A 13,406-nucleotide genomic window follows, 5' to 3' on the forward strand; every position below is an offset into this window, starting at 1 on the left:
TAACCTAAAGTTGATGTAAGGTATAAAAAGGTATTGATTGCAGTGTTATTCATATGGCGAAAAGTTGGAAACAATCTAAAGATTCAACTAAGGTACTGGATCAATAAATTAGACTATATCTCCCCAGTGGATATGACACATCTATTAAAATTGTTGCTCTGGAAAAAAAAAAAAAAAAAAAAAAGATAACATGTTATCAGTCAGGATTAGTATGTTAGAAGACAAGAAGGTAACAATCCATATGGTGATAAGTCAATGTGAAACAATTCTGTCTACCAGTCACATGTAAATAAAATCCCAGTTATCATGGATATGATCACACAAAAAGCAGAAATAATCTTATACTCCACTGTACTGTGACTAACCAACATTCCACCTGATAAAACTGGCAGTATCATCAACGAAATGAGTGCCAATTGCTAATTTCATGATAAGATTATCATTAGGTTGAACAACCTAATGATTATACAACTTTCAAAAGTTTGTATAACTTTTGAAACTGTAGGTTATATTTTTTACTTTTCATTAATCAAAAAGAATACAAAGATGTGATTAACCATTTTTAGTATTCTTTGTGTTATCAGATTTCCTAAAAATATTCATTGATACAATCTGATTATTATTATATAAAGATGAATTAACAAGGTAATCAAGTAAAACGTGTTTTAAAGTAAATCTTAATATTTTATTCAGTGATAGACTTTCTGTATGCATGTTCTATTATGGAATGACATTAATCTGTTCAAATGTCATTTACCATATTATGCATCATGCTTATTATATTAAATCATAGTAATTTGTTTTTTCCTTTCTATCCAATCACACCTTTATTATTATTATTATTATTATCATCATTATTGTGAGAGAGAGAGGGAGGGGCTGAGGGAGAGAGAGAATCTTAAAGCAGGATCCTCGGTCAGCCTGGAGCCTGGTGCAGGGCTCCATCTCAGGACCCTGAGATCATGACCTGAGTTGAAATCAAGAGTTGGATACTTAACCAGCTGAGCTACCCGGGCACCCCAATATATCCAATCACACTTTTAACTTTATAAAATCAACCAGTATGTCTTAACTTTAATGCTTGACATTGAGAGTCATAGTACAGGAGAGACTTAAATACATTTCTGATGTTGCAAATAGGATTTCTGAAAATTTAGTTAATTAATGTATTTGTTCAGAAAATATTTATCACGTGCCTGCTGTGGTTTGGGTACTCCTCCAAGCCTAATCTCTAAGAAGTGAATAAATTTTTCTTAGATGAATGGGCATGTAAAACAAAACATACCTGTTGTTTTAATAGGTTAGCTTCTTAAAATGTCAACTTCTCTTTTCCTAGAAAAGAATTTATAGCCCTTGTTTAGACATGATTACATTCTGGATGAGTAGGTGTTAGATAAATAGCTCAGTTTGAAGGCCATTTTACTTTATTAGCCAAGATTTTTAGAGGAGAATGTTCTGTTTTATTAGTCAGGAAACATATTTTTCCTATGTTTTGGTAAACTTTTTACTTGCTATATTTGCTTTAAATAGTTTTTCTAGATGAGTTTATTCGGGCATTCAGACATAAATGATGGCATAGCAAATTAATCAGTTTTGGCTATATCAACATGTACTTTCTGAATATTATATTACAGTTTATTATTTTTTTATTCAATTCTATTGGGCTTATTTGTTCTTTCTACATGGGGATTTACACTTTCACTGTGTAGTCTAATGTCTGTAGAATTGCTTAAAGATTCAAATTTTACCAAAGATCTGTGGCTAGAGTCCCTGTAGATCATTCTATAATCAGACTAGTTAAAAATAATTATTTCAGTTGTGCTCTCATAACTTTTTTCTGGTGGTTTCACAATACCCTAAAATATATATTCTTTAAGATGCTATTTCAATTCAGTAGTATCTTGATGGTATTTCACTTTTCCACTTAAAAGTTGTCTTCTAGGAAGATTTCACTATATGTTTAAGACTAAAATTATAGAAATCTAAGAAATATTTACTAAAGAAGGATAGATGATTGTGTCTTAAAGAGATATTAAGATTCTAGATGTGTACATGCATGAAAAGGATAATCTTCTGAAATACTCTTCTTACAGATGTTTTGCAACACATATTTTAAAAATTCATTTTTTTTCTATTTCTCAAGTACTATTAGGAATGTACATGCTTTTTTAAAAAAATAATTTTAGTATTAATGGCAGAAGAGGGAGGGACATATAAATCGTTAACTAAAATCTAAAGCCACATCTCTGCTTTAAAACACATCACTATTTACAGACAGTATTTCAGAATGTCAACTGAATGGAAGTGTCAAACTGATGCTTAATACTAATTTGTTTATTTATGCTTGACTGCACTTCCATGGTAAAAAGGTAGATATCAAAAATAAAGATTATTTTGAGACACTGATGTAGGTTTCCCTTTTGTTTCATTGCCACAAATCCCATTAGTGTTAATTGGAGATTTACATGTGCATTGAGAGAATAATATACCTCATTATTCTTGAGTAACAGCTACTGACTTTTAAAGGCCATTTAGAATGTGTGACAGGAAACAAATAAAAGCATTCCACTTAACTTTTTGAAAGTTATTTTCATTTAGCAGAAAATGAAACAAAAGTCTTCACAGACATTCCACTGCCATGGTTTTAACTTTGTCATTTCGACAACAAAACCTTTAAAATTATCTTTTTTAGGTCAGCTAGCTAGTGAATATGTAAAGTAAGTATTATTTCTTGAGTCTGCTTTATGGTAAGTGACCTTGGCTCTGAAGAGTATATGCTTGTTTACTTTGTTGTTTTAGGTATTCGAACCATTAGAACTCGCTATGAAATAAAATGATGCATCTAGTGTTCAAGTAAGATTTTATGTTATGTGGAAACAGAAAGGTTAGCACTCCCCTTTAAAAGGATGGAAGAGACCCCTGGGCCTGACAACATGCATACAGTTAAGAATTGCTAACCATTGTTTTTATAGGTGATGGGGATTAAGGAGTGAACTTGTGATGAGCAGAGAGATTTATGGAAGTGTTGAATCACTATATTACACTAATATTACACTGTATGTTTACTAACTGGAATTTAATTTAAAAATTTAAAAAGAACCCAAATAATTAAGATTTCTTGAAAGATCACCTTGGGATATTATAAAAAAATAATATGTAGTAACTATTATGACACTTATATGACAGTTGCTATTTTAAGTACATTTCAAGTATGAACTTCTTAACACTAAATAATCCTGTGAGGTCAATATTATCATTATTCCTTTCTTACAGGTGACATAATAGAGGCATCAAAAGGCGAATTAACTTGCCCAAAGTTACACATATAGTAGTAGTAGACTTGGGATTTGAACCCAGTTTGCATAGTTCAACAAACAGAGCTCAATGCAGTTATTTGGCTCAAATGAATTAGCTTTGTTCTAAAATGTGAATATACTGGATAGCAAATTAAAACTTCTAGCTAATCCAACTCATTTTTTAGAAGTTGTGTTAGATAAACTATTATTACTCATACTTCATAGGATTATTTCATCAATCACCTCATGTAGTTTAGCCAAATATTTCTTCTGACCTCACCCTATATCTCCCTGAGAAGATTTTCCAGAGACAATTTTGGAGCTTTTAAAAGAGCTAACATATACAGAAGACTTTTCTAAGACAGATATTATTCTAAGCATTTTTTTTCCCCATACATTGAATCCAACAGTAACCTTTGAGGTATATACAGTTGCTGACCTCTTTTTATAGGTGATGAGACTGAGGCAGAAAAAGGGCAAGTTCAAATTTGAAAAGAATATAAAACACAATCAGCCTAATTCCAGAAAGAAGACGTGATTATGAGTGAAGAAAACTGGATGTTGAATTTAGTGAGCCTGGATTTAAATTCTACATCATAGTGCCACGGGGGGGGGGGGGGGCACTGTCTGTAGATAAGCTAAAAATAGTCAAGCCAATAAAAAGCTGGCCTGCTTTTTATCATCATGCACAGACTAATTTTTTAATGGTGGGGACAAAATACTCTTCCCCACTGAGCTGGGATGCTCCTACCACCTCTACATTTCTTTCACACATTGTTATCAGGACCAACCCTTATTAGATGTTTTGAGCCTGAATTAATGACATGAAAATAGGGTTAGAAATAGGTGGCCCACAGAACTGTGGTAAATAAGAAAACACAAGTGAAATAAGAAGTTGCAATATAGTCACTCCAAAATACTAGGAGTCATTTAATTTGAGGCAAAAGTGTATTGCATGGAGCACTGGGTTTGGTACATAAACAATGAATTTTGGAACACTGAAAAAAATTAAATTAAAAAAAATTTTTATCACATTTGGCTTCTGACAAAGTTTCCAGTACTTGGCCAGTTATATCTCCCTCACATGAACTCACTGCCCACACTCAGGGAGCCGAAACAAAAGTTCATACAAAGTCTGGTGAAGGTGGGTGGTGCAGACTCTCATTCTACATCTGCCATACATGCAGACTTTAGAAAGTGACCTATAATTTCCCAACCCCAAAATACTGATTGTAGAATTTTGTGTGTGTGTTTTTAATTTCTCGTGACTCAATTAATTTATAAATAAAATGAGAAGAAAATATTGGGACCTTAATACCATGCAAAAGATATAGCACATTCCTCAAGCTCATTATCTATGTGTTTATTAAACAAATTGTATCAAACACCATGAGCCAGGCATGCCCTAGATTCTGAGAATACTTGTTTGCTTTCTATGACTGCTGTAACAAATTATAACATACTTAATTGCTAAAAACAGCAAAATGTATCTTTTACTTTTGTAGTTTAAAGCAAAGTTGTTGGCTGAGCTGCATTCCTTCCTAAGGCACTAGAGGAAAACCCATTTTGTTATGTTTTCCACCTTCTAAAAGCTACTCATATTCTTTGGCTCATGATAGCTTGCATCTTCAAACCAGCAGTGTTCGGTTTAGTCTTTCTCCCATTGAATCACTTTGACACTGATTCTCCCACCTACTTCTTTCACTGATCAGGACATTCGTGATTACATGACTTTCACCCCTTGATAATCTGGAACAATTTCCCTATTTTAACATCAGCTGATTACAGGCATAATTCTATTTGCAATTTTAATTCCCCTTTGCCATGTAACATACTAAAAGGTTTGGACATCTTCGTGGATGATTACTCTACCTACTGTATCATCTCTGTTCCCACAGTACTTAAAGCTTGTAGAAGAGAGATTCTGATTACCTGAGTAAGCAAATAATATGTATTTCAGAAACTATGATACATGCTATGAATATTTTGTGGTGTTATGAGTGTTTAAATCATGGAGAGCTAATCCAGATCAAAATTTTTCTTGGTTATGTTTGTCTTGACATTTAGAGGAAAAGTGTAGTTCAATTAGTGAAGGAATCAAGGGAAGTTTTCTCATAGAGCAACATACAAGGATTTAGAAGTAAGAGAAAGCACGAGACTTGGAGGAGTAGAACAAAAGATAGTGAGCCTGGAGCAAAATGAGTCTAATAATTCAACTTTAAGCCATTACCAATGATCTGTAATATTCTACTAGTTGAAATGTTAAGAATAAAACAAGGAAGAAAATTTGGGTTCTTCATTTTCTTCTACACCCAGGAATGACTTATGCCCTTCTTAAAATATATCTTTGACTCTGGGTTTTGTAAAAGAATTTGCTCAAACATGTATAGATTGCACTGTTGTTTTGTTTTGTTTTCAGTTCTCTGGGATATTTAGAATATTTTAAAGCATATTTTGCAAGTAAAATCTTCAATAGTTCCGTATAATTTTTAAGAGTGTTTCCAATCATTTGTCACTTATTACACTTATATATGTTTAGTGACTTTTCTCTATTATCATTTGACTGTCACATATAGTAGCATAATAATTCTATCTGTGTAAGTATTAAAGATTTGTTCTTTTTTTTTTTTAACAATTGAAAGAAATAAGAGGAAACTCCACCTATTAAGAGTATTTCATTATCTTTTTTTTTTTTTTTTAATTTTTTATTTTTTATAAACATATATTTTTATCCCCAGGGGTACAGGTCTGTGAATCACCAGGTTTACACACTTCACAGCACTCACCAAAATGAAAAAAAAAAAAGAGTATTTCATTATCTAAGCTCTTTCCATCAAGAGGGTGAGATTTTGAGGTGAGATTACTATTTTTTTAAAAGATTTCTTTTTGTTTAAAGAGTTTATTTATTTATTTATTTGACACAGAGCAATCACAAGCACGTAGAGAGGCAGGCAGAGATAGAGGGGGAAAGCAGGTTTCCTGCTGAGCAGAGAGCCCGATGTGGGGCTCGATCCCAGGACCCTGAGATCATGACCTGAGCCAAAGTCAGAGGCTTAACCCACTGAGCCACCCAGGTGCCCCGAGAGATTACTATTTTGATAGTTTCAATTCATTCCTTCTTTTCTCCATTCAGAAAGTATCTCCTGATCACTGACCTTATCTAAGCACTATGATAAGTATAGGGTTCTAGTGGTGGATATAGTAGATACACTTCCCCTCACTGTGTCCAAAAATCTGTTCTATTTGTTATTGCAGTGCACAAATTAAATAATTTTATCTGTCTGGTCAGATGGAAAGCACATTATGGAACATAACAGTATCAGTAGCTAGTTGTGTATAGAATATTAAAAAACAAACAAACAATAAATAACATGTTATCAATTTATTCTGGAAGGCAGCTGGAAAGGGATCCAAATCCCTAAATTAAGTTCCTAGCCCCTAGCATGTGGTAACATTTCTTATAGAATCTGCATTATCATGTGATTTATTACATTAAAAAAAAATCCCCTATCACCTGTCTTCCATTTTAGTATAAAAGCTTTTTAGAGGCAAGTACCATATATTTATTTGTGCTTTTCCCTAAGAAATGCAGTAGTGTATGGAATATAGTATATATTGAGAATCTTTAAACTGAAATCAAATATCATTTAGAGGAATTAAATCATATTGGTGGGCAGTTGATTTATGAGAATCTATGCCATTTCCTTGCTACTTCAATATATAAAACTTTAAGAAATGATAAATTTATCATTTTAACATAGTATTTAATGGTTTAAGATATTTAAAATTATGCATCAGTAATGCAAGTGCAAGTAGAATAAATATGAGTCCATACTATTTCAGCAATAAAAATAGATCTGTTCAGATCAGATCAGAATAGAGCTTTTTAAAAACTTCATAAATCTCATAGCTCAAAGACATTGCTCTGTTGTGTTAATTCCTATGAACCATGACATTCATGAATCTATAGTTGAATGGACTATCTTGTTTCACCATGTGACTCTCAGTAGATCTGTTTGTAATTACTGATGATACTGGTTGAAATATTTTTTATAATAATTATAACAAAATTTCAAATTTTCAAATGAATTTAACATTCTTTCCAGAGATAAGGCTGTGTTATGCTGGTAAACTGAAAAATAAAATTGATTACAATGAACAGAAGAGAAAGCCTTCTATAAGATGATGTATATTGGGGGCACCTGGGTGGCTCAGTGGGTTAAGCCTCTGCCTTTGACTCAGGTCATGATCTCAGGGTCCTGGGATCGAGCCTCACATTGGGCTCTATGCTCAGTGGAAAGCCTGCTTCCCCCCCTCTCTCTGCCTGCCTCTCTGTATACTTGTGATCTCTCTGTGTATGTGTGTCAAATAAATAAATAAAATCTTAAAAAAAAAAGATGATGTATATTGGATAAAATATATTAAGTATATTAGCCTTTCAATAGACCATAAGGTGAATATTATCTTTTTGTGATAAAATCTGGCTTATAAGAGAAAAAAAATTATGCTTACAGTTAATTAGTAATCATTTATATTCACGGTGTTAGACAATAACAAAGGTCACTGCCATAACACAATGATGATACATCTGTTTCTGAATTTCATTCATTAGTTGAGTGACCCTACTAAATTAATATAATTTCTTTGACTCTTAGATTCTGTATCAGAAAAGTGGAATTGTACTGCCATGGAATTGTTGGGGAAATCAAATGAGATTATATATGTGAAGTGATCAATAGAATGCTTAACACAGAGGATTCTCACTGCTTGGTAGCTGATATGCTTATTGTTAAGAAATTGTTACCTGACCATAACATTCTTGCTAATATAGTTCTATTACTGTACTATTTGTCTCCTTAATAGTATAAGTTAGGAAGGCCAAACTAATGAAGAGGGATAGAAAAAATAACCTTGGCATTTTTGAAGTTTTGGCTGTGACATGATATTGACCTCAAGGCATGTATTTAGAGCTTTTCTGGGTTTGATGTTTCCCGACCTTCTCTGACATTCTTCTGACCTTCCCAGCAGTTTTTCTCCAGTGCTCTTCAACATTTCCTCAGCTTTCTGGCTGTGCTTCAACACTCTTGGAAATTTTCCCAAATTATTCATGAAAAAGCATGTAGAGTAAGAACCTCAGGGTCACAGACTTAGAAGAGGGGATTCTGAAGGGCAAAATAAGGCTATCCAATAAAAAAGTTGTTCATGATTTAACAAAGAAGTTTTAACTAGAAGAAAATACCACTGTACTGAATAGAATAAACATGAGGATTTTATAGAGTTAAATAAATCATCTAAAGACAAGAAAATTGAACTGTGTAGGAGTAATTTTTGTAGTAGAATTTTCTATTCTAACGGTGGTTTTTCAGGTTGTATAGTTCATATAAGGTCTCTCCTATAAACATGTATGAGGAGAGGTTGATATATCCAAAACAAACAGGATCTTTGTAATTTCCATTAGAGGTTCAATAAAATAGCTATAACATAAACTGAGGCCCAAAGAAAGATCACAATTTTAAATTCAAGCTTTACATGAGGATATATTTGTCATAGTAAATGTTAATAAAGATAATTTTCAAAATAAATATTTTAAAAGAAATTCATGGGAAGAACAATGTGGATTGTAAGATAAAAGAGCTTTAAATGGACTGAAATGGTGACTCACTGTGATTAAGCAATAACTATAAGTATGTAACACTTGTGTTTCTCCACTACTAATGGCCCTATTTTGGATGGTACCTTTTATGTTGGACAATATGCCTTTCCCTGCCTGACCTGGAAAGCTGTCATGATTTCTTGTTTGTCAGTTTGTGCCAGATGTACTAAAAATATTTTCCCAGAAGTGAAAAATCAGGGCTGATTGCTGATATCCTCTTGGTTCAGTTGTAGTACCCTTGAATCTGCAGGGTGCTCTGCCAACATTTACCCAAAGGCATGGGCAACTCTGCAGAAACTGACAAGGCCAGTTTCTGAGGTCTAGTTTTTTGAGAGTTCACATAGTTATATAAGACCTCTCATGTATCAGCAGCTACCAGAGAGTTTACCACACACTCCCAAGTCCTATTTCTGAACAGGCAGAATGCCACTCCTATCCTTAGTCCAAAGCCATTTTCTTTCTCTTTTTCCTCCCTCTCCATTACTTGATTCTCTGGACTTAGCTTTTAATAAAGGTTTGGAAGAGCCCATGGTTCCTTGTTACCATGCTACTTTGATTTTCCAGTCTTCAAAACAAATAAACAAAAACTTTACTAAAAGATTTGCAAATGACTTAGCTATTGAAAAGCAGATGGGTATGATAGAAAGTGGTTTCATACACATATCTCAGCAGTTTCTTAAGGTTAAGCATTTGATCGAGGAATTGTGTGTCTCCTGCTGTCCTTGCAAGATACCATCCTGACCCTTAGTTCATCCATTCAGCAAATACTGTATTTACCGAACACAAGATACTGTGTTAAGTGAAGTGTTGATCAAAATAATATGGTTGCTATTTTCATGAAAATCACAGAGTAGTGGGAAGGATAGACACAAAACAACTATGCATATAATTTTTATTTATAAGATAAAAGAACAGAAAGATATACATGGATTCCACACCAAAACAAGCACTAATACTCTATCTATACTCTGAAAGCTAGAAACTTAGGCTGCTAGGAACTCATGTATAAAGACCCTAAATCAAATGAACAATTATAATGGAAAAGGCAAGAAGTAACACAGTGATGAATTAGACTCCATTCCTCATGTCAGGAACTAATAGTTTCTTACTAAGAGGATAAAGCTAGCTTTATGGAGAAGATGATATTTAAATTGAAACTTTGGGAGAAAGATGATAAAGAAATATGGTAAAGGACACTGGCTACCAGGCTGAAAGAGTAATCTCCATATCTGACCCTTATTTTATGCCCCTTGGATTCCAGAACTAATCTGGTTTACAATTTCCATAATTTCGGGTGCTTTGTGGTGACTGTTCCCTACCTGGTGCCTGGGGTGGAAGATAAAAAGAGCAAAAAACCATTACTTCTATCATTATTTAGTTGAGTAAGGTTTTTTTTTTTTTTTAAAAAAAACCTCAAAGAAATCCTTAAAAATTTAAAAAAATATTAGAAATAACCCAAAGTTTAGAAGCTAATGAAGTTGGAAAAAATGATGCTTATTAAAACTTAATAAAGTTTAGTCAAACTCACTGATACTTGGGAAACCCCAGCTTCTGTGTTCTTTCCCTTAACTTAAAAAAACCTATCTGAGGGACCTTTATTCAAACTTTAAGCATTTTTTCCCTAACTCTTCCCATTTTGGTTCTAATTCTTCAAATGATAGTGGGTACATAAGAATTAAATTTTTTAAAAAAGATTTAATTTATTTGAGGGAGAGAGAGAGAGTGAGAGAAAGAGAAAGCCCAAGGTGGGGGCGGGGAGGATGGTCAGAGGGAGAAGCAAACTCCCTGCTGAGCAGAGAGCCTGTTGTGGAACTCTCTCCGGGGACACTGGGATCATGACTTGAGCAGGTGGCAGATGTTCAACCGACTGAGCCAACCAGGTGCCCCATAGGAGTTAATTTTATTATTATTTTTATTTAATATATGTGTATATTATGTATACTGTATCCATATGTATCTGAAAAATATATGTATACAATCTGTTAGATTTACTTGTCTGATGAAATTCACAACACATTTCTTATTGAAATGAAAAAGAAAAAGATTGATAATTAAATAACATTCAAGAAGACTTGAGTTCTGTATCCTTATAGAGTGTGCATATCAGCAGGAGTCTATTACATCTCAGTAATACTCTATCATAATTGGAAAGTTAGCCACTAAAACTTAATTTTCACTATTAAACTAGAAAGACAATATTCTTTGTCAAAAGGAGGTTGTCAAAATTTAGGATTTAGGTAATTTAGATGCTCTCTATTTTCATTACCAGAATATTCTTACAGAAGACATTGTATTAATAATAAATAGATGGTGTATATAAATGTTCATTGATGTGTACACATGTGTGCCTGCCTTGGCCCTTGTAGTAAAAGGTGTCTTGTTTTAAAACAAAAATGCACGTGCAATACTATTGTAACTAATAAATCATGTATGAAAAATGTGAAAGATGGCATTATATATCAATCAGTGCTTCTTTGTAAAATTAGATATATTTTCTTCAGTTTCTGCAGACCATCTATGACATTTTTGTTTTAAAAGTTCATTCATAATGTAAATGAATAATGCATTTTCCCTTGATGGACACCCTGAACACTCATGTCATGTCACTGATGATGGGGCTGTCACAAATGCAAGAAGAGAAATGATAACTAGAGGAGTTATTTTTACCCCACCAAATGTTAAGAAAAAAAATCACTATGCATTAGCGTTGGACAAACACTTTGCCCACTTCTACAATTTATAGGGATCAACTTCCTAGAAAGCCATGGATGCCTCCCATCTGTTGACATACTCTCTAGGAAGGAGGAAATTTCAGTTTTGCCACTACATTTTCATGTAAGAATAAAAGGAGGAATTTATCTGTGGTAAGACACTGGGAGCAAGTAAAACTCTGTAACATGTAACCCACTAAGGAATTTCTTTTTTTTTTTTCTTTCTTTCTTTCTTTCTTTTTTTTTTTTTTTGTAAAGATTTTATTTATTTATTTGACAGAGATCACAAGTACATAGAGAGGCAGGCAGAGAGAGAGAGAGGAGGAAGCAGGCTTCCTGTGGAGGAGAGAGCCTGTTGTGGGGCTTGATCCCAGGACCCTGGGATCATGACCTGAGCTGAAGGCAGAGGCTTTAACCCACAGAGCCACCCAGGCGCCCCCCACTGAGGAATTTCTAAATAGAAAGTGCCATTTTGAAAATAAGTAACTATTTTATAGTTATATAATAACTATATATAATTATATATAAAACTATATAACTATGTATAACTACAATATAGTTATATTTTATAACTATTTTAATAAGGAAGACTTTTCTATTTAATATTTTTTTTAAGAGAGAGGGAGAGCAGAGGGGTATAGCAGAAGGAAAGAAGAAGAGAACCTTAAGCTGACTCCAGGTCCAAGGCAGGGCTTGATCTCATGACCTTATGACCATGACTTGAGCCAAAATCTTCACCTACTGAGTCATCCAGGCACCCCAGGAAGACACATTTTTGAATTTGGGTTTATTTGACAATTCTGGGCAAAGTCAAGTATTTTACAATATATATTTGCAAGACATAAGAATATATTGAATAATGCATATTTTTAAATAACTCCTTATTTATATCATCCCATTCTATTCTGAGAACAGTCTTGCTATGCAGTGTATGCTTATGTCATATTATTAACCTGGTTATAATAATAAAACAATTTATAGGATAATGAGAAGTAAGTCCCAACGTTTCTAACTTTTAATCTGGTTTTATTTTCATGATAGTTAAAACTCTCCTCTGAAACATTAAATAATGGAAATAAAAAGTATACATTATTTTAAAATGGTTCAGGAATCTCTTAAATTATCTAGCTGTTAGTATCATCCCTTCCCTATATTTTAAAATCCTTATGTGGCAATCTTTATATTATAGAGATATCCTTACATAGCACAAAATGTATACTTAAATAAATATCTGTTAAATAAATGCACAAGTATTAATGGACTTTGTTTTAGTTTGTTTTACTACTATCTTATTGCCTTGTTTTTTTCCCTCCATCAGAAAATAGAACTCCCTCTAGCCTTCTAGTCTCAGAATATATAAATGCATCTTTTTAAAAAAAAATTTATTTATTTGACAGAGAGAGAGAAAGAGGTCACAAGTAGGCAGAGAGTCAGGCAGGAGGGGGAGCAGGCTCCCCACCGAGCAGAGAGCCCGATATGGGCCTCGATCCCAGGACTCTGAAATCATGACCTGAGCCAAAGGCAGAGCCACCCACGTGCCCTAAATGCATCTCTTTAATCCAGGTTAACAAACTTCCTTTTCATCTGGCTAAATTCCAGAGAACAGCTTTAATACGTCATAAAGTAATCAAAGCAAACTCCCAGGGATGGTTTGAACAAAGTCTGAAATCCTATATTTAAATATATTGTAGTATGACATATGAAATTTTAAGGCTATGTTTCTAATTTGTATGGGAGTGTCTTAAA

General features: G+C 33.4%; 1 pseudogene; it reads left to right on the plus strand.

The window, feature by feature from the left end:
- The first annotated feature begins 2,863 nt into the window (after window positions 1-2,863).
- Window positions 2,864-2,969, plus strand: LOC132003064 (U6atac minor spliceosomal RNA; annotated as a pseudogene).
- The last annotated feature ends 10,437 nt before the right edge of the window (window positions 2,970-13,406 follow it).

The sequence above is a fragment of the Mustela nigripes genome, chromosome 15 (genome assembly GCF_022355385.1).
Source record: "Mustela nigripes isolate SB6536 chromosome 15, MUSNIG.SB6536, whole genome shotgun sequence".
NCBI classification, from domain to species: domain Eukaryota; kingdom Metazoa; phylum Chordata; class Mammalia; order Carnivora; family Mustelidae; genus Mustela; species Mustela nigripes.